This window comes from Cornus florida, unplaced genomic scaffold, assembly GCF_030987335.1.
Source record: "Cornus florida cultivar Cherokee Brave unplaced genomic scaffold, ASM3098733v1 CherokeeBrave_3.0.0_Hap2_Chr05, whole genome shotgun sequence".
In the NCBI taxonomy this organism is placed as follows: Eukaryota; Viridiplantae; Streptophyta; class Magnoliopsida; order Cornales; family Cornaceae; genus Cornus; species Cornus florida.
In genome coordinates this window covers 48,123,424-48,137,328 of record NW_026775575.1, presented here as the reverse complement: position 1 = coordinate 48,137,328, position 13,905 = coordinate 48,123,424, and the positions used below count along the sequence as shown (strand labels likewise).

Below are 13,905 nucleotides of genomic sequence, written 5' to 3'. Positions count from 1 at the left end.
TACGGTGGATGTATGCACTTAACCCGAAAATAAAATCATCAAGACACATTTTTCTGTTAGTAGTACCTCAGCAGCTAGGCCTTGAACCAAATACAATCAAGCAGTTAAACTACACCGTCCCCTTTTACTGAACATATATATGTTAGTTCATACTTTATTCTTAATTATGGACATTTACACAAGTCCAATATAATAATTAAACATATAACTTGCTTAACCATGCATATGTTAAATACAAAACCAAACAGTACTGATAAAATATTTCTTCATCATCAAGGATAAACCTCAATGAGAGACCTTAATCCCAGTATGGGGGTTATCTTATAGTCACTGAAACCAGCATCAAAGAATAGTTTTGCCCATTCTCTCTCGTTTCTCTCCCTACCGGTGACAAGAACCATTATCAGCATGTCGAAGAAGAGCTGAGTTTCTATAGATTCATCATCTCCTTTCCCATTTTCCACCTTCATGTCTATGACAATCACCTTTCCTCCCTTGTCCCTACTCGCAATTGCTTCTTTGCATCTTTTCAGAATCTTCACACTCTCTTCGTCGCTCCAATCATGAAATATCCACTGCTTGTCATTTGCACTGATATTATCAGTAGCATAAACTTTTCAAAATCATGACTGAAAAACGTGAAAAACTACTTAACTAATTAACTGAGCTTTAAAAGAACAAGTAACGTACCAAATTAATTAATTAAAGCCCCCTTCATTTGGATTAATTATTGTATAGAACAAGTAACTATCATAGGCTCATTGCTTCTGTTTTGTTTTTTCAACATGCTATATACTATAAATTTCTTGTGATTGAAACAGCTAGTAATATTTTATATCACTAACTTATGCTTGAATAATTTCACAATATTTATGGCTAGATGTATTTTATCAGAAATTATAAAGAAAAAAGTGTACATATGTAACAAGACTACATATGTTTATGAGACTATTTGACATTTCTAGCCGTTAATTTGACTTAAACTCTAACAACAACCCTCCCCGATAAATGATAAATTTAAAAAAAATTAAAAATGAAGTTGATATATATTTAGAATGGTTTAAAATGGTATTGATATTATTCAATTACCAGTTAGGGGTCAAGGGTTCAAACTAAATTCTCAAGGCTTTATCAGAGCATCAATTAACTAAAGAAAGAATTAAAACAAAAAATAAAACTGAGAAATTTAAGATTGTCCTGGACTCGATCAAAAATCTCAAACTAAAAACGTAGACTAATAAGCGTTTAATAATATATTACACACACACAAAAAATAAATAAATAAAAAATAATAAAAATAATAAAAAATTTGAGACCTTCCAAAGCCATCTCCATCTATGAAGGTTATTTATTAAAACTGCTCCACTTGTGTGTGTGTGTGTGTGTGTATATATATATAGATAGATAGATACATACATACATACATACATACATACTTGGCACACAATTGTGCACAACTACGTGACTTTGGTAAAGTTGTTTTACCAAAGTGATAGGTGAGCCTTAAATCCCTTAAAGCCGGTTTTGATTTTCAGAACAACAAATATGATTCTATATATGTTTCAGTAATTAGTAATACATGTCAATTTTTATATTTTGACAATTAAATTTTGAAAAAACAAAGTTAAGAGTGAAGTGCCCACTAGACATATATTATAGATCATATATATATATATATAAACCAACTGTTAGACACTAACTGACTCTAGAGGGGGGTGAATAGAGTCAATGGGCAATTTTTCAAGTTCACAAATTTAACTTCCAATCAACAAGTATGCAATAAACAATTATAGTAGATAAATCATACAAAGCATAAATATAAGAGAGAGGGATAAGAGATTGCAAATAGTGACTCGGAGATTTTAGCGAGGTTTGGAAATTCCTACTCTTCGGCTTAAGATCCCTCTTGAGATTTGCCAATCCACTAAAGCTTTTCCTTAAGGGTGGAGAGCAAACCTTCACATGAAGCAAGCCCTTGCTTCTCTTTCTTGCTAGGAGAACACCCTTCTCTTAGGCTTTTTTGGGTCAAACTAACCCTTACAAGTTTGTAGAAAAGTTTGTAGTTGAAATACAAGGTTGAATCTCTCTCAAGATAGATATACAAATGTAAGCTCACAAGACTAGAGTAATAAATGAATCAGAATGAAGCTCAAGTCTAATATGGTTGAATGAGTAAATGCTCTTGAATGGTATTTCAAAATTATCTCACAACCGCGCACTTACCTTCTTCAATGCTTGGCCTTATATAGAGAAATGAGGAAGATGAAGTGCATAAATTGCTCAAATATGACTGTTGGAGTTGGTAGCGGAGCATTTAATGAGTAAATAACCGTTGGAGCCATAAATACTAGAGTTTCAAATTTGTCTCAGCTTATTTAAAGTACTCGAGATAACGAGTTTGGATCTCATCTAACTGGTTACAGGATTCTTCCTAACCGGTTACATCATCTAGGAGACTTTTTTAGTTTAAGACCAACTACTCGAGTACAGGAGACTTCCTAACCGGTTACATCATTGGCTAAGAGAAGTGACATTCTATTTAAGCGAAGATAGCCAGTTACATAGGTTTTCCTAACTGGTTACATCATTGGCTAAAAAAAGTGTTATGTTGTTCAAGCGAAGATAACCGGTTACATAGTTTCTTCTAACCGGTTACATCATTGGTCAAGAAAAAATGTATTCGGTTTGAGTGAAGGCAATCAGTTACTTGGGTTCTCCTAACCGGTTATGAAGGGTCATAAAAGGATGCATCATTCTATGTGTGTTGATTTACTCGGTTAGAACCAACTTTCTAACCAGTTACAAGATGGATTTGATCAATTAAGTGTTCTGTCCATTCACCTACTCGGTTAGATGAATCTTCCTAGCCGATTACAATATCTGAGGAAATTTTTATTTTTCTTTTAAATGCAAGATTTCAAAAAATGTTTTTGAAGCAAATGCATAAGCCTATAGATATAAGCTTCAAGTCAATTCATAAATTAATTTGACAAGGATCCTAATCACTCACCAATCTATCTATCCCTTTTTCTTCAAGTTGATCATGATTGCATTATGCTTGAGGTAAACTTGATTTTTCTTGAAATGGTATCTTTGTCTTGTTTGCTTGGTTGTAATTGCTTGGCGTGTTTTATCCCTTTGCTCAGCATGCTCAATGTAAACATTAGTCCGAGAACACTTTTAATGTTTTGTAATCATCAAAATCATTAGACGGTCTTTGAATAACCTTTAAGGTCAACAATCTCCCCCTTTTTCATGATGGCAAAACATTGATGTGTTCATACATACGAGAAATAAACATATGACATATCTTAAATGCAAAATTGAGATTTCTCCCCCTGTCATGCTGCATAGGATAAATATAGCTTTAATTATGCATGAAAGAGATACTTTTGCAGAAAAAAAAAAATTTAAATGAATAATTCATGATAATTTCATTTAAGCATTTGCAAAAATAAGCATCATCTTAACACATCATTCACTTCACTATTCTCCCCCTTTGACATCTCAAAAAGGTAGGGGGGTCCACAAAGAAAGATAAGAGTAGCATAAAGTAATCTAAGGTCAACCACATCAATCAACAATCTCGACAATGGGGTCACGACGCTTAGGAGGTGGGTTGGATGAGGAGGAGGAGCATCGGACTTCTTGTGTCGCACTGGAAAGACAAACCCTGGAGGAATGATTTGAATACGCTCAGCTACCAATTTCAGGAAATCCTTCATAATTTTGGCATTGGCATTGTGGATGGCTAGTCGGCGATCAATGAGATCATAGGTCTCCATAGCTCGCTGAATTACGACATTTAAGTCAGATGACTAATCATAGGAGCGAGAAATAAGTGATGTCCCAATGCTATCAGGTCGAGTCTCAAGAGTTGTGACTCAGTCACCCAGAGCTCAAATAGCTACCATGGTCTCGGTGTGCTGGTCATGAAGGTGCCGAGTGATATCGGGAGAAACAAGAGGTGGATGCTGAGGCTCTACTGGGACCTCGGGAAAGAAGTCATCGAGAGGAGCAAAGTCAAATGGATTATTCTGAAAGGGATCAACCTCTGGCGAAGGAAGAGTAGCTGTAGGGGCAGGGGCAGGGGCAAGGGCTGCAGGAAGTCTTTCCCAAACTCCATTGACTTTGTGACAATACATATTCTTCAGGATTTTTAGAGAGAGCTTGTCTTCTCTAGGATCTTTCTTGTTAAATTCTGATTCAAGAGGAACGTGAAAATGTTTAAAAATCCTAGTGAGGACCATCCCGTATGGCAAGGTGGCGGAAAGCTTTCTAGGTTTGTCAGGAGCGGAAGGATTGTCATCTGGGTCAGCAAGAAATTGTAGGATATGCTGAAAATAATGTAGCCCAGATTTAGTTTATCCCCATAGTGATACACCAGATTAGAAACAGCTCAAGGTGTGACACGTGAGTCCTGCCACTACCTCAAGGAGTAATGTAGTAGAACAAAGCACTGTGAATGAGTCGGGCTTCAAGTGTAAAGTCTGTGGTGGTGAGAGGAAATACTTTAGTGTGGAAAATTTTTTGAGTGAGATCCATCACTTCCATCATCTCATTATACCAATCAACCTCGATCTCAGATCTGTAAGCATAGATTTTCTTCCCTTTGTTTTCAAGACCTAAGATTGTATTTATGGTTTTGTAGTTAAACTTGATGTTCACCCCTTTAACATTGGAGTAAAGATACCCATTTCAGAGAGTGAGGTAGGTGTAGAAGACTTGAATAAGGGTGGGGTAGTAGGGTTCCTCGATTCCAATGAATGAATCCCAATCCATGGCTCAAAATTTTTCATAAAATGAAATATTCTCTCTAATGCAGAAATCAGCCACAAAGATTCTACCTTGAGCAACTCCTCTATTGCGAAATTGAGTATTGAATAATAACTCCATTTCTTCAGTGAGATAAGAGGCAGCAAGAATAGGAGCATCAGTTTGTGAGGTGCCTTCTTGAGATCTAGTCCTTTTTCACTTTCTGAGTTGAGTTTCAGGAAGGGATGGATTGTACTTTTCTCCTGATAAAGAGTTTTCTTCGACGAAAAAGGAGGATGAAGTTTGTTACAGAGTACCTCTGCTGGAGCTATGACCACTATGACCTCCTATTATAGGAGTGTTCTTAGAGCGAAGACCACCACTTCGACCCCTAACCATGGTAGAAGAATGGAGGCTTGAGGAAGAAGAGGATGAAGTGATCGAGTAGGAGGAGGGTTGTAATCGAGTAAGACACTTGAAAGTGACATGTGGTTTTTATAGAGAAAGTACAACTAACCGGTTAAGAGGCGAGAAGTACTCGAGTACTTTAGATCTAGATCTTCAGTAACCGGTTAGAACCCTTTCGGTAACCGATTAGATGAGTTAAGAGATTTAAGATTTAAATACATGTAACCGGTTAGATAATAGGATCTGATCGGTTAGTTCAGATTTAGATCTGATATAACCAGTTATGATGTGATAACTAAACAAGTAGAAGAGTTTTGTAGGATAATGGAACTGGTTAGAAAAGATTTGATAACTGGTTAGAAAAGAGGTGATTTTGAAATTTGAAGGCACTGGACTTAGTTTGTCTTACCGGTTATAAGGAGATTTGATAACCGGTTAGAATATATACAAGTTAAATGATGAGGTTACTGGTCTTAATTCATCCTACCGGTTAGGAGGAATTTGGTAACCGGTTAGATGACTTACCTCAATGAGATCAAATTTCAGAGATATTTGTCATTCCCAGTTCTCTTCGAATAGCAAGAAAGCTATCTTCTTGAAGAGGTTTTGTAAAGATATCAGCCCATTGTTTGTCGGAATTGACAAAAACAAGTTCAATGTCTCCTTTTGCGACATAATCTCTAAGAAAATAATAACGGATTTCTATATGCTTGGTTCTTGAATGTTGAATGGGATTTTTAGAGATACAAATTGCACTAGTGTTGTCACATTTAATTGGAATGTGGTCAAAGAAAACACCATAGTCCTTAAGCTGCTGCTTGATGTAAAGAGCTTGAGCATAACTGCTTTTAGTAGCGATATATTCGGCTTCTGCCGTAGATGGAGCAACGGAGTTATGTTTCTTGCATGACCATGAGACAAGTGAATGACTGAGAAAGTGATAAGCGCCACTAGTACTCTTTCTGTCAATTTTGCACCCAGCAAAGTCGGCATCCGAATAGCTTGTGAGATCAAAGGAAGTATGACTGGGAAACCATAAACCTAAATTAATAATACAACATAAATAACGAAAAATTCTTTTAACGGCACATAGATGTGATTCTTTGGGACAAGATCAGAATCTAGCACATAAGCATACGCTAAACATTATATCCAGTCTAATTGCAGTCAAATATAAAAGACTACCAATCATGCCTCTATATTTTTTGATATCCACATCTTCACCTTTCTCATATTTGTCAAGTTTTAAAGATGAACTCATGGGGGTTTTGGTATGTTTGGTTTCCTCTAAGCCAAATTTCTTTAGCAAATCTTTAACACACTTGGATTCACAAATAAAAATGCTATCAAGTGCTTGTTTGATTTGCAATCCTAGAAAGAATGTAAGTTCACCCATCATGCTCATTTCAAACTCGTTCTGCATACTAGAGTCAAACTTTTCACAAAGTAGTCTATTGAATGATCCAAAAATAATATCATCAACATATATATGAATAATTAATAGACTGCTATCAATGGTTTTGGTAGAAAGGGTGTTATCAAAATTTCCTCTATTAAAACAATTTTCGAGAAAAATGATGATGTGCTGTTCCTATACGCCAAAATAATGTACTGAATGTGCTGTTCAAGAAAAGCCCTTTAGGTTAAGTTTAAATTTTTAAAAACCACTACAACCACTACTGCTAACGTAGCAAGAGTGAGTAGGGATCGTCCCAAGGGATTATACATGTTGGAATCTAACTTTGACTCTAGCATATCACAAGATTGCAAAGAAGGGTTGGTTGGTTGATTACTCTAGAAAATAATTAAATTAAGATGCAATTAAAGTAAACTAGTGAGAGATAGGGATTTAAAAGATATGAAGAGAGGTCTTAGGGTGTTGGAATCACCACTAAGCTCGTGTAATTAACCACTTGCTTTCCATTAATGGGGAATACATTGTTGTGAACAAAATGCGACTACCTATTACAATATTAAGCATGGACCATCAAATTCATTTATAAATTGTCTACCTAACCAACAAATAAACTAAGTGTAGAATAACCCATCAAATCTAAGCATGACCCATCTAACTAGTCACAATTGTAGCACACATCAATCTAAAGAATCATGGAATTTGCAATAATAAGTCATAGAATATCAAATCAAGTATAGATTGTCTACCTACCTACAAGCATGAATTAAATTGTAGAATAACCCATCAAGCATAAGAATAATCCATCAAATTAATTGACAAACCCATTCAATAAAAACCCATACTTAACCATCACTAGATCCTTAATTAATTACACATAGACATGCAACCAACATAGAGAAACTAGTGTGGAGATCAATTCACAAATAATCACACATAAAACAACATGTAATCAAATAGAGAACCAATAGAAATAATTAATCCATACGAATCATGTAAGAAATAATTCCTAATTTAATCACGCATAGACATGTAAATAAACTATATAATTTATAGGAAGAATTAAACCATAGAAATCATAGAAATATACCAAGATTCATTAAATTCACAAGGCTAGAACACTAATCACAACAATATATAAAAATTCCCAAAAATAGAAATACAAGGGCTTAGATTACACAAGACTTAGGGCTCATCCAAGCCATAAGTGTAGATCTAGAAAATCATGGAGGAGGTAAATGTGGTCTTGAAACCTTCAAGGGTAAGCTCCAAACATGACTCCATCTTCTTTTTCTTCTTTGAAGCTCTAGAGAGAGAGAGAGATTGGATCTTGAGATGTGCCGCCACTTCCCTCTTTTCTTCTAACCCTAATCTCTAACTTTTCTAGAGAGAGAAAGTGAAATTGCAATGTAAAAATAAAATGATAAAAAGCTCTCTTACAAAATGGTTCAATTACCTTTATATAGAAATTCCTTTTCTTAGTCATTAAGTCAGAAATATAACCCCAAAAATATCTAATCCTGTACTATGTGGTAGGTGGAAATCAGTCCGCTTGGGAATTAGACAGGTCACTGCCAGCACATTTTCGATCGATCAGACTTTTCTTCGATCGATCAGAGTCGGTTCAATCGATCAGACTTTTCTCAGATCTATCCAACTTGGCAGTTTTTCAACATCAGCCTCCTTTTGCTCCAAATTAGCCTCCTTTTGCTCCAAATTATCACAAAGACTTAGTTTAACTCCAAAAAGGCCTTAAGAAACCATTTTTAGCACGTTTTAACTTTATTGATCTAAAAAAGGAAATAACAAGAAATTAGTCTAAAATGGAAAAATAAGATAGATAAAGGTCCTAGAATACTCAAGCTTAAGGGGTTTAAATGCGCACTTTTCAGCGCTCATCACACTCCCAAACTTAAATATTGCTAGTCCTATAAATGAACTATAAAGTAAAGGAATGAAATGAACAACTATACAACTATGAACTAGAAAACAATAAATGGATAATGCCACTTTCGTAGGGAATATGATTGCATTTAGCATATGCAACAAGCCTTTTAAACCCCTAGGTTACCCCTAGTGGATGAGTGAAGTCTCGTAACGGTTTCTGGAAATTATACCCACAAACATTAAGCTCATTCTCACAAAAGAGGCACCAATATTGCAAATAAGCATTGGGAGAAAACTACCTCAAGTATGCAATTTTTCAACCCTTTCCAAGCAATCTCCCAAAATCTCAACATCAAACAAGCAAGTATGGTCCTCCATACATCAAGAAAATGATCATGCAAATTAAAACAACTCTAGAATCCTTTTTGAGTGGATCGGCATCAAATATGTTGCTATCTTAGCCAACTAAAGAAATGATCACATTCTTACTCTCAAACTAGCACACAAATCTAGTACCGATCATCAAGACAAATAGTGGACCTTTTATTAAAGCTTTATTGTTCTAAGTCCACATATTCTTTCCACTCGTTTTTTTTTTTTTTTTTTCCTAGAGGATCAAAGATGGAAGTATAGTGCAATGTGTTGATCTATTAAGCTTTCTAGCGATCCATGAGGTCAAGCGTTAAGTCAATGACTCCTAAACCAGACGGCTTTAGGGCATTAGGTGTTAAAACACCCCTAAGGACTTACAAACTCAAATTAACTAGGCTCTAAATGAAAACAACCTCCATTTAATCATTTCCCACTTCTCACCTTTTAGGAGAAGTCCTCACTTTTTTTATTTACTTTTGCAACTTATTTATTTTTTTTTTTTTCAATTATTAACCTAGAGTTTGGGCCCTTCACCTTTCGGTGCGAGAAATTCAGTGCTTGATGAGACTAGAATCCCGGCTACTCAATGAAAAGGGTTTGTTATCCACTTTTATCAAGATGAAAGCTTTCAATGCACTACTAGCCCAATTGGGATATAATCAATTCAATAATCAACAAAGCATGTACCCCATAAATGAATGCTAGTGTGTGCCTATGCTAGTGTAGAATCCTAGAGTGAATCTCAAAATAATCACAAGATCAGGATGATGTGGACCACAAATGCAAGCATGATATCAATCTTTCAAAAAATTTAATCTTAAATAGCATCTATAAGGCATACAGGGAGTATTAGACTCTCAAGTTAAGTAATTTTTAAATTTTAAGCACTATAGTCCTCAAAAGATCAAAATCATCGCAAACATCGATCTCAAATCTCAAACATGCATTTAAAGCTCAATTTTAAGTAGAATGCAACAAAGACACCTTACCCCCAAACTTAAACTGCACATTGTCCTCAATGTGCAATAAGAACAATGGAAAAGATGGAAAGAGTATACCGTGGTGGCGAAAGTACGAAGCCCGGCAATGATCCAATATCAAAAGGATCTCCCCCAAACTTGGAATCAACAACCTATTTGAATAACCACGCTAGCAAACTCACATCAAATATTAAATGGGATAAGAGTAATCAAATCATGCATTCTAAGGCAATATAATACAAGATGAAAGAGAAATATGAGATTAAGTATAATAGAAAATATAAAAGTAGCATGACTACACATAAGGGCATAATGGTGAAAAGTTTTTATATTATTCATTTAGTGAAAACAAGTATATACAAAATGCAATAAAATCAAAGAAATAAAAATGAAAATGAACCTATATGATACAAGAGATAAAAGACACAATACGTCATGTGGGTGCTAAGTTTAATATCTCTATCAAGACAGAATGCTACTTTGAAAAACTACTTTTGTTTTTAAATGTTTTTATTTATTTATTTATTTATTTAAGAAAACAAATATGTACATAAGCAAAAGATAAAAAGACAAGTAAATAAAAATGTAAGAAGTAAAATGGAAGGAAATAAAGAATGCAAAATCTTTTTTTTTTTTTTTTTTCAAAGAGAAAAGTAACTAAATAAAATAAAAGAAAATAACAAAAGTAAAAGAAAATAAAAAAGTAAAATCAAAATAGAAAGAAGAAAAAATCAAAAAGTCAAAGGGGCAAAGGGGCAAAGTTGTGATCGATCTAAGGATGATCGATCGAAACTCGATCGATCAAAGATGTGAAAACCTGCAGACAAGCTCGATCGATACACAAAGAGGTGAAAAATGCAGAGCTCTAAAAAATTTTCTAAATATGGAATGAAGATCGATCTGAGGAAAATCTCGATCGATCTTGGAACACTCAGATCAATCTGAAATGAAATTCGCTCGATACATAGAGAGCTGATTTCTGCAGAGAATTGACTGCAGAGAGGTTCGATCGATCGAAGGGACACTTGTGATCGATCGAACTGATAACAAATGCCTAATTTTGAGATGAAAGTGCAGAAAATCCTATGCTAAGCCCCATTGATGGTAACAAGAATGGAGATTGAAAAATGAATGGAAGATTGTACACAAGAATGAAAAATAAAAAGAATTAAGGGAGGAATAGAGTTGAAAACTCTATGAATACTAGTGTTTAACGTCTCTAGCAAGACATTGGTTTGACTCACTAGTCGAACGTATCAAAAACCGGATATGAGACATCCTTATTGATCCTCTTTTCACTTTTCTCATTTAATGTCCCACTTATAACAATGAAATCATCCTCCAAAAGAATGACTTGAGAAGAAATGAAAGAGATGATATTGTTCCTTTCGTCCACGGTCTTGAAAAAAAATCAATTATGGTTGGTCTTGCATTTTTGTTGTGTTCTTCAAAAACATTCAAATGATCATTCACTTTGATAATTGGTGAGGCATTGTCTTTCAAAGACTTATTTGGAATATCAAGAAACACATTCTCTTTATCCTTTTCCTCTTCCTCAAAAATCACCATCTCCTCACCTTCCAAGTTAGCTAAGGAGTCCATTAGAGAGTTCATTTAATTTTTGGAGCTTTCAAGGTCAATACCACAATTTTTATACATTTCAAAAAGGCATGTCTCAAGAGGATCTTTGGAGATAATAGAAGGAAGGTTCTCTTCAATAAGTTCCTCCTCCTCCTCTCCTACCTCTAAAGTGATCAATATCTACTCACTCTTTAAAGTATCAACGGCCAAGATAAAATCATAATTAAAAAAAGGAAAGTCCTCATTAATCATGTTATGCTCTATTGGATTAGCCACTAACTCATTTGCCACTTCCTCCTCTATACATGATAGAGTGCTAGGCCTTAGCTCACTTGTTACTTCTTTCTCACTCTCCTCATCCTCATCTATATACATTGAAGTTCTTACCATTTTTTTATTTGGCTCTTCCTCCTCTTGTTGATGAGAAAGAGTACTTGCAATTTGCTCAACTTGAGCTTCAAGTTTGGGTAAAATTTGAGAATGTGAATTAATAAATGGAGTTTGTGAAATATGCACATCAAGTAAAGCTAACATTTTTTCTTCAAATCCGGGTGAGTACCTAGAAGGTGGTGAATTTGGTTCATCATAAAATGGTGGGGGAGGGTAATAGTCATAAAAAGGATTAAAAGAGTGATTAAGTCCATGATAAAATGATACATGTTGAAATGAATTGGACTCAACCTTATAAGGATCAAAATATGGTAGAGAAGCATAAGGTGAAGAGAAGAAATTTTTCCCCAAACTTGGATCAAGCAATGGCTCTATCCACTTTCAAAATCCAAATGCAAGAAATAATGGCCTCCACACGGGCTGATGCTTAGACAAAAATTTAAGCAATATAATTAGCCTTAACGAGGGCTATCACAAGCATACAAAGAAGTGAAACAATTAAACTATGAGATTTTCAAGAAATGCTCACAAAGGTCTTTAAGCAACTTCAAACTCCAATGCTAGCTTTAAGCTCCAATAATTGCTTTAAAATCCAATGTTTCCCTTTCTTGCAGTCAAGTACCTAATTGAACAAATAATATCAAAAATAAGAAAAGAATATACAATGGGAAAATAAAATAAAAATAGAAGCAATCAAATGAACACTATTTCTAGTCTAATTCCAACAAAACCGTTAATCCCTGGCAACGGCGCCAAAATTTGACGATGACCGTTCCTATACGCCAAAATAATGTAGTGAATGTGCAGTTTAAGAAAAGCCTTTTAGGTCAAGTTTAAATTTATAAAAACCACTACCACCACTACTACTAACGTAGCAAGAGTGAGTAGGGATTGTCCCAAGGGATTATATGTGTTGGAATTTAACTTCGACTCTAGCGTATCACAAGATTACAAAGAAGGGTTAGTTGGTTGATTATTTTAGAAAATAATTAAATTAAGATGCAATTAAAGTAAACTAGTGAGAGATAGGGATTTAAAAGATATGAAGAGAGGTCTAAGGGTGTTAGAATCACCACTAAGCTCGTGTAATTAACCACTTGTTTTCCATTAATGGGAAATACATTGTTGTGAACAAAATGCGACTACCAATTACAATATTAAGCATGGACCATCAAATTCATGTATAAATTGTCTATCTAACCAACTAATAAACTAAGTGTAGAACAACCCATCAAATCTAAGCATGACCCATCAAACTAGTCACAATTGTATTACACATCAATCTAGAGAATCATAGAATTTGCAATAATAAGTCATAGAATATCAAATCAAGTATAGATTGTCTATCTACCTACAAGTACGAATTAAATTGTAGAACAACCCATCAAGCATAAGAATAATCCATCAAATTAATTGACAAACCCATTCAATAAAAACCCATACTTAACCATCACTAGATCCTTAATTAATTACACATAGACATGCAACCAACATAGAGAAACTAGTGTGGAGATCAATTCACAAATAATCACACATAAAACAACATGTAATCAAATAGAGAACCAATAGAAATAATTAATCCATACGAATCATGTAAGAAATAATTCCTAATTTAATCACACAGACATGTAAATAAACTATATAATTTATAGGAAGAATTAAACCATAGAAATCATAGAAATATACCAAGATTCATTAAATTCACAAGGCTAGAACACTAATCACAACAATATATAAAAATCCCCAAAAATAGAAATAGAAGGGCTTAGATTACACAAGACTTAGGGCTCATCCAAGCCCTAAGTGTAGATCTAGCCAATCATGGAGGAGGTAAATGTGGTCATGAAACCTTCAAGGGTAAGCTCCAAACATGACTCTATCTTCTTTTTCTTCTTTGAAGCTCTAGAGAGAGAGAGAGAGAGTGGATCTAGAGATGGATCTTGAGATGTGCCTCCACTTCCCTCTTTTTTTCTAACCCTAATCTCTAACTTTTCTAGAGAGAGAAGTGAAATTACAATGTAAAAATAAAATGATAAAAAGCTCTCTTACAAAATGGTTCAATTCCCTTTATATAGAAGGTCCTTTTCTTAGTCACTAAGTCAGAAATATAGCCCCAAA

General features: G+C 34.6%; 1 pseudogene; it reads right to left on the bottom strand.

The window, feature by feature from the left end:
- Window positions 1-272: 272 nt before the first annotated feature.
- Window positions 273-13,905, bottom strand: part of LOC132309245 (trans-resveratrol di-O-methyltransferase-like) — a 51,421-nt pseudogene continuing 37,788 nt past the window's right edge.